Consider the following 14,296-nt stretch of genomic DNA (forward strand, 5'->3'; position numbering starts at 1 on the left):
TGCGAAATTTTTCACTGTTATTGACCTCTGCTCCGCTTTCTTTTCGGTACCTCTGCACCCTGACAGCCAATATTTGTTTGCATTCACATACAGAGGAGTCCAATACACATGGACTCGATTACCACAAGGTTTCATAGACAGTCCAAGTATATTTTCCCAGGCTTTGCATGATTGTTTACAGTCTTTCCAACCAGAGAGTGGATCAGTATTAATACAGTACGTGGATGATCTACTACTGTGTTCTGATTTATTGGAAGCATCCCTGAAGGATACGAAACAGCTCCTGTTTCATCTTTCAGACACAGGACACAAGGTTTCCAAAGACAAGTTGCAATTATGCCAAACTAAGGTAAAATATTTGGGACACTGTCTAACACAAGGACTGAGACACCTGACCACTGATAGAATTCAAGCAATTAGAGACATGACTCTGCCAAAAACCCAGCAACAGATCAGAACATTTTTAGGAATGTGTGGGTATTGCCGTAACTGGATCCCAGGGTTTTCCATTCTAGCGTTACCTCTGCAGGAGATGGTCTCCTCAAACAAACCTGATCGGATTTCGCATACAGACGAGTCCGAGATGGCATTTGAGAGACTTAAACAGTGCCTAACGCAGGCACCAGCATTAGGTATGCCAGACTATGGGAAACCCTTTGAGCTGTACGGAACAGAAAGTGCTGGTTGCGCGGCAGGCGTCTTAACCCAAAAGCACGGTGATGCCAGCAGGCCAGTAGCATACTACAGCGCTCAGCTAGACACGGTAGCGCGATCCCTCCCCACATGCTTGCGAAGCGTCGCTGCGATAGCATTGCTAGTAACGAAAAGCGAAGATGTAGTGCTAGGTCACAACCTCACAATTCATACACCACATGCAGTGTCAGCCTTGCTAAATTCTGCCCAAACCAGGCACGTCTCATCAGCGCGGTTTACAAGATGGGAATTGGCACTAATGGCCCCCGTAAACATCACCATAAGGAGATGCAGTGCATTAAATCCTGCAACATATCTCCCAGGTGTGCCTGGACAGGCACAAAGGGTGGAGGATGAGAGTGGTGGGGAAGGAGAATTTAACACACAGGAGGACACACATGATTGTATGGAATATTTGACCCAAAATTTTACCGCAAGGCCTGACATCAGTGACAACCCGCTGGAAAATGTAGATCTAACTTTCTACACGGACGGTAGTTGTCACAGACAGTCAGACTCGGGAGACTTGTGTACTGGATACGCAGTCGTAGATGACCAAGGCACCATAGAAGCGGAACCGCTAGGCCCACCTCACTCAGCCCAGGTTGCTGAACTGGTCGCCCTAACCAGAGCATGTGAATTGGCTAAGGGCAAATCAGCCAATATCTACACCGACTCTAGATACGCATTCGGGGTAGTCCATGATTTCGGAGCCCTATGGCGCCTCAGAAATTTCATGACGGCAGCTGGTACACCGGTAGCGCATGCAGCTCACATCAAAAGGCTTCTAACAGCGATACAGGAACCCGACAGAGTGGCTGTTATCAAGTGTAAAGCACACACATATAGCCAGGACCCAGTATCACTTGGTAACAGCCGAGCAGACGAAGCAGCTAAGTTAGCAGCTGGTACCCCCAGACAGACAGACACCACACAACTGATGGTATTTAATACCATCAACACACAGAAGTTGTGTGAAATGCAAAATTTGTGTTCCACACAGGAAAAGGCAGTCTGGAAGGCGAAGGGATATGGCCAGGAGTCCTCAGGACTCTGGACGGATGGACAAGGTAAACCGGTGGCCCCCAGAGCATATCTTCCATGTTTAGCTGAGGCAGCTCACGGGCTGACTCATCTGGGCAAGGAAGGAATGTGCAAATTGGTAAGAGCATATTGGTGCGCCCCAGGATTTTCATCTCATGCAAGTAAGAGAGCAATGTCATGCCTTACCTGTTTGAGAAAGAATATCGGAAAGGCAATACCAACAGAACCATCTCATATCCCACCTGCAGGCGGTCCTTTCCAGGCAATACAGATTGACTTCATTCAATTACCCCCTTGTCGAAATTTGAAATATGTACTTGTTTGTATAGATGTGTTCTCAAATTGGGTTGAAGCATTCCCGGCGGCCACAAATACCGCTATGTTTACTGCTAAGAAAATTGTGCAGGAATTTGTATGTAGATATGGTATCCCTAGAATTATCGAAAGTGATAGGGGTACCCATTTTACAGGTGATGTCTTTCAAGGAATGTGTAAGTTGATGGGAATTGATAGCAAGCTGCACACTCCATACCATCCACAGGCGAGTGCGAAGGTGGAAAGAGTGAATAGCACTATTAAAAATAATTTGAGCAAAGTTATGGCAGAAACAGGATTGACATGGCCAGAAGCTTTACCCATTGTACTGTACAGCATCAGAACCACTCCCAGGTCCCCTCTTAATCTGTCCCCTTTTGAAATCTTGTTTGGTCGACAACCGCATGTTATGATTAACCCTCAGGATGATTTGAAGTGTAACAATGAAGTGACTGTAAAGTACCTGGTTAATATGAGTAAACAGCTAAGGAATCAAAATAATAATTTGAAGTTGGTGATTCCTGATTTACCAGATAGTAATTGTCATGACATTGAACCTGGGGAGTATGTAATGATACGAAATTTTCTACGCTCATGTTGCCTTATTGACAGATGGGAAGGACCATACCAAGTCTTATTGACTAGCACTACAGCATTGAAAGTTGCCGAGAGAGAGACTTGGGTTCATTCGTCCCATTGTAAGAAGGTTGCTGATCCAGAGAGGTCCCGTGATAAGGAACAGACGGTAGAGGACGTTGTATCACTGGAGTGTCTGTTCCAGGAGGACTGAGGCGGCACCTGAGCATTGAAAATCACAAGATCAAAAGCAGTTGTCGATTCCCTGTTCCCTTTTATTGTTTTTCTCCAACTTCCCATCCCCTCTCCCTCAAATTATTTTCCCCCCCTTCTCATTCTTCTTCGTTTCCTCCTATAAGATGGACTTGCCCCAAGAGACTGTGATCCGGATTTTCCTGTTGACCATGATGTTGACCAGAGCAGTCTGTTCCGGCGAGAGTACCATGGAGGTCGAGAGAGGTTCTGGAATGGGTTCTGATGACAGAGATGGAGGCGTAGTTTTCCGAGAACAACATAATCAACAAGCAAAGGCGAGTATCAGAAAACGATCCGATAGCATTGACAATAGAAGGAATTGTGAAGGATTGTTAGCTGAAGAAAACTGTATCTGTAGGCTCTGTGACAACGTAGTCGAGGATGGGTGCATTAAGAAATGCCAATCCAGTTTTAATATCCACATGGACCGGCATCCCTTGAGTGACTATCACTCCTTAGTGGGTAGCGTGTTAAATCAAACAGATTGTTGGGTATGCTCTCAAGTACCTCAAGGTCATAGCAAATCAGGACTAGTACCATTTCCTTTAACGATAGGGGAGGTACTTGAGCTAAGTGGTGGGAGACCGGTGGACAGGAGGTTTAATATCTCCAGTCCTCCTAGTTTGAAGCTCCACCAATATCATGTGGATAGATCCCTCATATGTTTTAACATTTCCAATCCCCGAAAGCCGGGAAATTGGGAAGTGTCATGGAGTAACCAAACCATGACCTTTTCATATAGAGCAGATAGAATGCCGACAGATACAGAGCTTATACGCCACATAGCCAGTAGAGGAAAATCTTTCCGGTATAGGTATACCCTAGGAAGTAGGATTACGAGAGTTGGAGAGGTATCACCAGGATACTGTGCACATATCGTACAAGCTGATACGTGTACTAGACAGATGGGAGAATTAGGGTTAGGAGATTTCACATGGAAAATGTGTAATATGGTTATGTCCTACTCCGTCCCATATGTTCTCCCCGATGATGCATATTTCATATGCGGGAGGAAGGCGTATAAGTGGCTTGCCCCAAACTCTGAAGGATTGTGTTATATTGGAAAAGTATTGCCTGAGGTAATGACTGTATCACATGCCAAAATGAAAGACATACACCGTGTTGCCCAAACTCCTTATACTCACACCCATTACGAGCACGTAGTTAAACGGCACCTGATAGAAAGAACAGAGCACCCGGCCTCTGACATGATCCATGAATCCACCGGGATTCAGTTTCTACTTGCGTTAGACCTCACTCGCACCGCCAGAGGAGTGTTGAATTATAAATACATATCTGCGCTCGCAAATTTGTTAGACAATATCACAGAAATGTATGATGACACGTTTAGGTATACTGGAAGAGAACTTCAAGCTTATAAAACAGAACTAGTTCAGCATAGAATGATTCTCAATTATCTCACAGCAGTAACAGGTGGATATTGTGTCACACTGGCAACGCAGTACGGCGTGAAATGCTGCACATATATAACGAATAGTACCGAGGACCCGGTCGAGGTCATAGACCAAAAGATGGACGATATTCTCCAATTGAAGTGGGAATTTCGCAGGAGACACAATCTCACCCTTGCTGCTGTGAGTAATGAGCTGACTAGTTGGGTGTCATGGTTGAACCCGCGAAATTGGTTCTCCGGTTTAGGAGAATGGGCTCAAGGAGTTATAATGGATGTAGGGAAGTTTCTCCTATGTATCTTAGGTGTTATCATAACGATTGGCTTGATATTTAGATGCGGTCAGGCTTTAACGAAGTGCAAACGAAGTACCAGGGTGATGAGTTTAAGGAGTGAGGAAATTGTAATGCGATTTCTACGGTCCGTTTCTTTCACCTGTTTTTCCGTTTTCCTCTGAGGTAAAAAGACCCACTTGGACGAGGAATTTGATGAGCCGATATACAGACAACAGATGGATTAAAGAAGAAGTTTTGACAACCTTATACACAGATTTTTGATGAACTATGCCATAGATCCCCAGTTTCCCTAGAAATTTTAAAATTACTCTAGCACAACACTTTTGTAAATCTATGGACATTGACAAAGCTTTTTGCTCGCACCTTATGGGCAAAAGCACAAAGAAGACTGCATTCAACAGACACCAAACAAGACCTCAATCGACGAATGTTCATTAACCTGACATAGAATACCACTGCATTTACCGTAACTATGTATTTTCTTCATCTCTACAACCTTCAGGTAATTACACACATAGTATAGGGAATACAGGCACAGATATCAGCAATCACATATTCCCCCATTCATGTATCATCAACTAAAATGTGCTCCCCATTTTTGTTACAACCAAAATCCGAAAAAAGCTCGGTAAAGTTTGACAGCCCATCCACAGACCCGTACCACGGGATAAGAAGGAATTCAAATGTATACTTCGCAATACCTCAAAGCTTGATTTAAAACACGTACGGCACGATGATACATGACCCCCCAAACATGGATTCATACACACATGCTTCTGCTATCTCACTAGGTCATACCCTTTTCCTACCTTCTCCTCTCCTCCCCTACCCAACCATGTAAATGTATTAACCCCTGACATATATTTTTCTCTTTTTGAAATGTTTTAGGAAGTGGCAGTTATTGTTGACTGCCAAAGGGTGGACTGTCAAAGTCAGAAAAATATCACGATGCACACTGCCATATTTGCACCTCATATGTGTCCCTGCTGCGCATGCGTGCGCTCTACCGTGCATGCGCATACTCGCTGTTGCGGGCACCCGCAGGCGCACGGTATGCACATTTACGGTAGAGATTGTGTGCGTCTAGCGGGCGACTCTTTCGTTACATATTTTCACCATATAATGCATTTTGTAGATTATGGTCCCTTTGATAGATTCTGAAAGTTTAGTTAATGTAGTATGTTCCTGGACAGAGAGATCCCTCATTGTTTGATACGAAGGGTCAGACAGGAGTAATACAGTGGTGTTTAGTATCCATCGGAAGAGTATTTAATTAGCAATATTCCGGTGTTGGTTTGAAGCGGATCAATCGCTCGTGCGAATAGTTATGGACATAAGAAGTTTATGAACATTTACTGTATTTGCACTTACTTATCCATGCGGCGGGAAACCCAGTTTCCCTCCCACCTGAGCTGTTGGAAATAGTCACAGCCCACCTGTATGAATCAACCTATGACCTTTTGTTATAATGCGAAGACGAATTCCTGTGTCCAATGAACAATGAGATTGTAGGGACCATTGAATTGTATTGTGTGTGGGGCATAAATAGACAGGCCGATCACATCCAGCACTCACTCTTCATTGGTTATCATTGCTGAAAATCGGGAGCTGGATGTCCAGAGGCGCATGCGATCGTTTCCTTTGTGCGTAAGTTTTCTCCGTAATCATATTGTCTTTTCTTGTTATTATGGGCCATATCTTTCTCTCTCTCTCTTCTCTTTCTCTCATTTTCTCTTAAACGTACTTGTATTGTATTTACTGTGTAGTTACCTGGTTAGTTAGTCTATGTTATATTGTAGTGTATGACTTGTATTGTATTAATTCTTTTGCAAGTATAACATTCATAATATATATATTAGGCGTTGGACCCTAAGCACGGTATTTGTGTATTTCTTATAGTGTTAAGTATTCTCAGAGCGTCGGTGACGCTCGAACAGCTTTTGAGTTAATAAGGTTATACAGTGTTGCATTTACACCCTATCTCTACACTAAGGTTTTACAGCAAATTACATTGTTTGTGGTTTAGACATAAAGGTTTAACATTGTGAGCGTCGGCGCCGCTCGTGATCTCCTCGTGGTCTCGAGCGTCCGCTACGCTGATAGCGTAGCATTACGGTAGTCGCTCACCTATAAGTGTGCCCGATACCAACAGCGTATTCTCGTGAGCGTCTGTATCGCTCGAGCAGCCCGCTCCCGATACAGCGTCCGTTACGCTATAGCGAACCATTACGTTAGTCAGCAGCCAATAGCGTGCCTGCCTGTGATCTCTTGGCCGTGAGCGAACGTGACGCTTGAGCGTCTCGACCACGGCTAAGCGATTGTTACGCAACGAGCGTACCCTTACGGTACTCCATACGCAAATAGCGTACAGTGTTCTTAGACCTCACAAAGGGTTTTAAATAAGATAAATATTTAGCTTTATCAAAGCGCACTGTCAGCAGTGTTCATTCCGGGAGTGGACAACTGGGATGCAGACTTCCTCAGCAGACACGACCTACATCCAGGAGAGTGGGGACTCCATCAGGAAGTCTTCGCACAGATTGCAAGTCTGTGGGGACTGTTCCAGATAGACATGATGGCGTCCCGCCTCAACAAAAAGCTACAGAGGTATTGCAACAGGTCAAGAGACCCTCGGGCAGTAGCTGTAGACGCCCTAGTGACACCATGGGTGTTCCGGTCGGTCTATGTATTTCCTCCTCTACCTCTCATACCCAAGGTGTTGATAATAGTAAGAAAAAGAGGAGCAAGAACAATTCTCATTGTTCCAGATTGGCCGCGAAGGACCTGGTATCCAGATCTGCAGGAAATGCTCACAGAAGATCCGTGGCCACTTCCTCTAAGACAGGACCTGTTGCAACAGGGGCCCTGTCTGTTCCAAGACTTACCGCGGCTGCGTTTGACGGCATGGCGGTTGAACGCCGGATCCTAGCGGAAAAGGGTATTCCAGATGAGGTCATTCCTACGCTAATAAAGGCTAGGAAGGACGTGACATCTAAACATTATCACTGTATATGGCGAAAATATGTTTCTTTGTGTGAGGCCAGGAATGCTCATACGTAAGAATTCCACCTGGGCCACTTCCTTCACTTCCTACAAACTGGAGTGAATTTGGGCCTAAAATTAGGCTCTATTAAGGTTCAGATTTTGGCCTTATCCATTTTCTTTCAAAAGGAATTGGCCTCTCTTCCTGAAGTAAGTACAAACTTTTGTGAAGGGAGTACTGCATATTCAGCCTCCTTTTGTACCTCCGGTGGTCCCTTGGGACCTTAACGTGGTGTTAAGGTTATGGTTTGAACCACTTAAAATGGTGGAGTTTAAATATCTCACTTGGAAGGTGGTCATGTTATTAGCCTTGGCTTCCGCTAGGCGAGTGACGGAATTAGCAGCTTTATCACATAAAATCCCCTATCTGGTTTTCCATATGGATAGAGCGGAATTGCAGACCCGTCCTCAATTCCTGCTAAAAGTGGACTCATCCTTTCATATGAAGCAACCTATTGTGGTGCCTGTGGCTACGCGTGACTTGGAGGATTCCGAGTCCCTTGATGTGGTCAGGGCTTTGAAAATTTACGTGGCCAGAACGGCTAGAGTCAGAAAAACAGAAGCACTGTTTGTCCTGTATGCAGCCAACAAGATTGGCACCCCTGCTTCAAATCAGACTATTGCTCTCTGGATCTGTAACACGATTCAGCAGGCGCATTCTATGGCGGGATTGCCGTTGCCTAATTCAGTCAAGGCCCATTCCACTAGGAAGGTGGGCTCTTCTTGGGCAGCTGCCCGGGGGTCTCGGCACTACAGCTGTGCCGAGCTGCTACTTGGTCGGGTTCAAACACCTTTGCAAAGTTCTATAAGTTTGATACCCTGGCTGAGGAGGACCTCCTGTTTGCTCAATCGGTGCTGCAGAGTCATCCGCAGGAGCCCGTTTGGGAGCTTTGGTATAATCCCCATGGTCCTTACGGAGTCCCCAGCATCTTTTAGGACGTAAGAGAAAATAAGATTTTAAACCTACCGGTAAATCTTTTTCTCGTAGTCCGTAGAGGATGCTGGGTGCCCGTCCCAAGTGCGGACTACTTCTGCAAGACTTGTATATAGTTATTGCTTACATAAGGGTTATATGTTAGTTTTCATCGGTCTTGGACTGATGCTATGTTGTTTTCATACTGTTAACTGGGTAGTATATCACAAGTTATACGGTGTGATTGGTGTGGCTGGTATGAATCTTGACCTTGGATTAACAAAAATCCTTTCCTCGTACTGTCCGTCTCCTCTGGGCACAGTTTCTCTAACTGAGGTATGGAGGAGGGGCATAGAGGGAGGAGCCAGTGCACACCCAGATCTAAAGTCTTTCTTAAAGTGCCCATGTCTGCTGCGGAGCCCGTCTATCCCCCATGGTCCTTACGGAGTCCCCATCATCCTCTACGGACTACGAGAAAAAAAATTTACCGGTAGGTTTAAAATGTTATTTTTTTCTCTGCAACCCACTGCTAAATTGTGCTTCCTAGCTGTTTTTTATAAAATCACTTAATTAAATCTGGGAGAACAATCTTCATGACAATAGTATCTCCTATGCAAAATAAGTATGATTTGGGATAGGGCTGGGGAGGGCCGTTGCTCAGGCACATCTCTGTCAAGTAAAGGAGATTCAACTGAGGCAGCACAAGGGAACTCTCATCTGGGGACAACAACTGCAGGGAGAACACATATTTTCAGATGAACATGGGGTGGCAGAAGGCTGCCTAATACTGAAGCACCCCCAAACAACAAACCAAATGCAACAACTAGTGCAAGCATTCCTGGGGGATGGCCTGCAGCAGATGGATTTGAATATGGTGATGTCATCCAAGCAGTGGGTCAAAGTTGGCTTCAACCCTCGTCTGCATATGAAAAGAGAAAAGGAGCGTGCAGGGCATGGAGGCCTTTTGTGGTGCTTGGATGACCCCTAGTTCGCATTAAGCACCCCCACCCTCCTTCGGTGTGGGGCTCATGTTGGCCATTCCCCAGCCCCTGAAGCATTCAAGCTGATTTCTTGCAGCAGCTGGGCACTGTAACAGCTCCAGAGCTGCTCTGTAAAGCAAGTAAAAGGGTGTGGGCCCTGCAGCACTACCTGTAGTTTGCATTGTGCATTGGGAGGCACAAAGTAAGCAGACGGGAGGAGAAGTCAGGATAGTGCACAAGGGTATAGAAGGGAGGGGCTCAAGAAAAAAGAAGTGGAACCAGACAGCAAACTAGGCTGGAGAGAGACCTGAGACAAAGAGATCTGAATTACATGAGAGCCGACCAGGGAAAACTCAAATTATGCAGTCAAGTTTCCCACATTTGGGGAAATCGCAGGGGCAGCACACCCAGAGTGCAATGGGTGAGCCTTGCCCTGGGAGAAGCAACTTCATGATCATAGTATCTCTCCTGGCAGGTAAGTAGGAGTTGGGCTAGAGCTGGGGAGGGTCGCTGCTCGGGCACCCCCCTGTCAAGTGAAGGAGATCCAACTGAGGCAGCACAAGGGAACTCTCGAAAGAAGAACAAGGCTAGAGGAAGATCTGAGACAAAGAAATCTGACTTTTACCAGAGCTGACCAGAGGAAAGCACAAACACAGTCCCCCACTACCACAAATAATGCAGTCGAGTTTCCCACATTTGGGGAAATCACAGGGGTCAGCATACCCAGAATGCAATGAATGAACCTAACCCTGGGAGAACAATCTTCATGACCATGGTATCTCCTATGCAAAATAAGTATGATTTGGGATAGGGCTGGGGAGGGCCGTTGCTCAGGCACATCTCTGTCAAGTAAGTTGCATTTGATTTGTTGTTTGGGGGTGCTTCAGTATTAGGCAGCCTTCTGCCCTACCATGTTCATCTGAAAATATGTGTTCTCCCTGCAGTTGTTGTCCCCAGATGAGAGTTCCCTTGTGCTGCCTCAGTTGAATCTCCTTTTGGAGAAGACCTCAATAAGATTGTAGCTGATCTGGCTACTGCTAAAACAGCTTGCCTACCTAGTATGACTCCTACCACGCAGAAGGCTAAAAGTACTTTTCTTGGCCCTTTCATCCTCCAGGTAAAGCGTACCCAAGGTCAGGCATACCCAAAGCAAGCTCATGTTTCCAGACCTGCCAAGCCCAGACTGAAGCAATCCTGGGCTGCCCATCAGCCTGCTTCCAAAACGGACAAGCCTGCCGCATGACGGTGCAGGCCTCCCTCTGGGGGATCCCAGGGTGGGGGGCCCGACTTCTAGGTTTGGCAAAGAAAGGTATAATTCTAAGCTAGAGAATTCTGTTTGGAGCTCACCTTGTACTTTGTGAAGAAATAATCAGCATTGTGGCTGAGCAGATACATGTAGTGTGTGGCTGCAAACTGCATGGATCTGCTGCGTTGTAATGCTGATTCTTTTTTTTTGCAAAGTACCAATAGCTTCATATAATGTTCACAATTTTTATGCAGGATCAAATAGCTCAATAGGTAGGGTGTTTGATTAGAATTCAACAGGTTATAGGTTTGAATCCTGGGTATGGTAGTTTGAGATGTGTTATTTAATAAAGTATGTTGTTCTGACTGCCGGCATCCTATCACCTGGGATATCATACTAAATAAATGGAGTTGATAAAAAAAATTTTTTTTTTTTTTAACTAGGGACAATTTCCAGATACTTCTCTTTATAACTGAGATTGCCCCCTGGAACTTCACATCAGTTGACAACTATGCATGAGTGGGCAGTGCTTGCCCTGGATCTGTCCACCCATTTATGTGCCGCCATAAAATAAAGCATGACTAACAGTTATCCTGGGCGTACACTACACAATTATCTGTCAGGCTATCTATCCAGTCTGGATGGATGGAATGAAAATCTGGTAATGTATAGGAGCAAATGTCAATTAACCATTTGCTCCCAAACACTAGAAAAGTGGTCAAAAATGGTCATTACACAAATTGGTTAAACCCAAAATTTAACCAATTTGTTTAGGGGACCATTTTTGTCCATTTTTTAGTGTTTGAGAGTAAATCGTTGATGGTCATTTGCTCACATAGATAACCGGATTTCTATTCCAACCAGCCAGTGTTGGAGAGATGGTCTGCCAGATTACATAATGCATACCAGAGCCATAACTAGACTTTTTGGTGCCCTGTGACAGAGAATTATATGCCCTCCCCCCCATTTTTGCAATATGGACAAAAGGCGCATGCCTTGTGGGGAAGGGGCATAACAAGATTGGTCTCAGAGAAAGCACATGAGATATGAAGATATATCTAGTATACTTGACACTCAATGGTTTGTGGTATTGCAGGGGTGCCCTCCTTAAATGCATATACAGTCACACATGGCATGTTTGTGTAAATGGCATATCAGCAGTCAGCACTAACTGGTGACATGCCATTTGTACAAGTAAGCCATGTGTGACTAATATATAAACATACTTTATTAAATAACACCTCAAACTATCATACCCAGGATTCAAACCTATAACCTGTTAAATTCTAATCAAACACCCTACCCATTGAGCTACTTGATCCTGCATCTATTCTAACCTCCAAAAACAGATTCAGTTGCATTTTCCAGCGTGTTTTGTTTGCGCCTTTGCAAATGTCTTACATCGACAAACTTATTTAGTACTATTTTGCAAATAGGGTTACATTGTCGCAACATTGTGTTCCCTAATTGCTTGATTTTTTCAATGCAAAAATTGATAAAGACACCTGATAATTGCTCTGTGGAGTCTTCTTTTGTGTCTACTTCTTATCTACATTTAATTCCCTACCTATAATCAAGGCATTTTTAAATGCTGGGTGCTGCCAGGACGTGAGGCCTACCTAGTCTTTAGATCTGAATTTGAATGTACTTGTGAACTAACTTAATTTCCTACTTCTAAACTCATTCCTAAATTCACTACTTACATTAATCCTGTAGTTGGGCATTTTGAGCCTTCAATTGTGGGCATTGTTTTGTGTCCAGACCAGCAGCTGGTGGTGTGCATTTGCTGGAAAGGCATCGAAGACCTCCGATATGCTGCATCTCCTGATGTGTGTCTGCCTCAAGTGGCTGTCAGCAAATGCATGCTAGACACCCCATTCCAAGCTGATTGTGACATCACGGAACATGCATCATAGAACAGGCATGCTAGAACATGGGTCTTCAACCTGCGACCCTCCAGCTGCTGTGGAACTACATATCCCAGCATGCCCTGCCTCAGTTTTAGCATACCTTAATAGCAAAACTGTGGCAGGGCATGCTGGGATGTGTAGTTTCACAGCAGCTGGAGGGCCACAGGATGAAGACCCATGTGCTAGAACCAAACCGCAGGTACATTGAATGCTAGCAAGCTGAATGTTTAAATCCTTTTTGTTCCGCAGCATTCCAATGCGGAAGATTCCATGGAACCAGAGATTATTCCATTGAGAAGGACATGCTGCCTGGATGACTGCACTGTGCAAATTAAATCACGGAGCCAGTTGGCTTGTGGGTGGCTCTGGTGACTGGGTGGTTGGGTGGGCGGTGTGTCGGAGGTGGAGCACATGCAAATGAATGTGTATCATCCAGCTAGTGAGAGAGAAAACTCATGCCGGAGTGTGCCTGCTTGTCAGTGAGTTATGCACCTTGCCAGACGTCAAATCTACATGGAGCAACTGGAGGGGACAAGAGCAGGTTTGGAAAATATACACAGAAGAGCATATATGCTGGCGCATTCTCCATGATTGTGTCAGCTTATGTTTTGGTGCACTGCACTTTCCTCCACTAAGTTTTAGCCATTTTGTTTAAACGCAAGTGTAGTTGCTTCTCGCTCTTTTGGCTGTGATATTGTATTGTGGTTGAAGAGTCTGCTGGAGGGATTGTTTTCTTCATTGGCGAGAGACTGAAGATATTCCAGGATGGAAGGCTTGGGAACACTATCCGTTTTTCAGTTGTGGAAGAGTTGAAAGACCGGATTGGACTACATTCTATAGTAAAGGGTATCTTTGTATTTATTAATCCTCCCTTTATATGTGTCTGTCTTTCAATAAAGCTTTGGGCTTGTGATTCCGTCACCCTCTTACACTCCACACCCATAGCCTTATTAACTATTGTATTGTTTAAATGTATAGTGCAGTTCATGATTTATAGTGTAGGCTGACCTGTACTGTAGTTCTTGAACTGTACTATACCGACAGCATTTGTATTGTGTTTTGGCTGTGCTGCAACACAGTACTTATGTGTGTAATGTTTATGTATGTTTTTTTGCTTCTTTATGTCAATAAAGACTGCTTTTTCAATCCAATATCTGAAAACAATCAATGTTTATCTTTGATGGCAATAGAAGTGGTATGATATTTGCTGCTTTTGAAAGGCAATATCTGATATGTCCCCTATCTGGGAACCATATATTAAATGGCTTTTCAGAAAAGGGAGATGGGAGAAGAGCTTTCAGTACTTGTAGGACCGATGCACATTTCCTATTCTAGCCTCCAAAAACAGATTCAGTTGCATTTTCCAGCGTGTTTTGGATGCGCCTTTGCAAATGTCTTACATCGACAAACTTATTTAGTACTATTTTGCAAATAGGGTTACATTGTTGCAACATTGTGTTCCCTAATTGCTTGATTTTTTAAATGCAACAATTGATAAAAACACCTGATAACTGCTCTGCGGAGTCTTATTTTGTGTCTACTTCTTATCTACATTTAATTCCGTACCTCTAATCAAGGCATTTTTAAATGCTGGCGGCTGCCAGGACGTGAGGCC

The 14,296-nt window shown here is 44.5% G+C and overlaps 2 non-coding genes across 2 annotated transcripts; both read right to left on the reverse strand.

The window, feature by feature from the left end:
• Positions 1-9,845: 9,845 nt before the first annotated feature.
• Positions 9,846-10,008, reverse strand: LOC135032012 (U1 spliceosomal RNA). The gene has a single exon (XR_010227580.1). It is a non-coding gene; the product is annotated as a U1 spliceosomal RNA (small nuclear RNA).
• Positions 10,009-10,160: 152 nt separating this feature from the next.
• LOC135032104 (U1 spliceosomal RNA) lies at positions 10,161-10,324 on the reverse strand. The gene has a single exon (XR_010227660.1). It is a non-coding gene; the product is annotated as a U1 spliceosomal RNA (small nuclear RNA).
• Positions 10,325-14,296: the final 3,972 nt, after the last annotated feature.

This window comes from Pseudophryne corroboree, unplaced genomic scaffold (genome assembly GCF_028390025.1).
Source record: "Pseudophryne corroboree isolate aPseCor3 unplaced genomic scaffold, aPseCor3.hap2 scaffold_539, whole genome shotgun sequence".
Lineage (NCBI taxonomy): Eukaryota > Metazoa > Chordata > Amphibia > Anura > Myobatrachidae > Pseudophryne > Pseudophryne corroboree.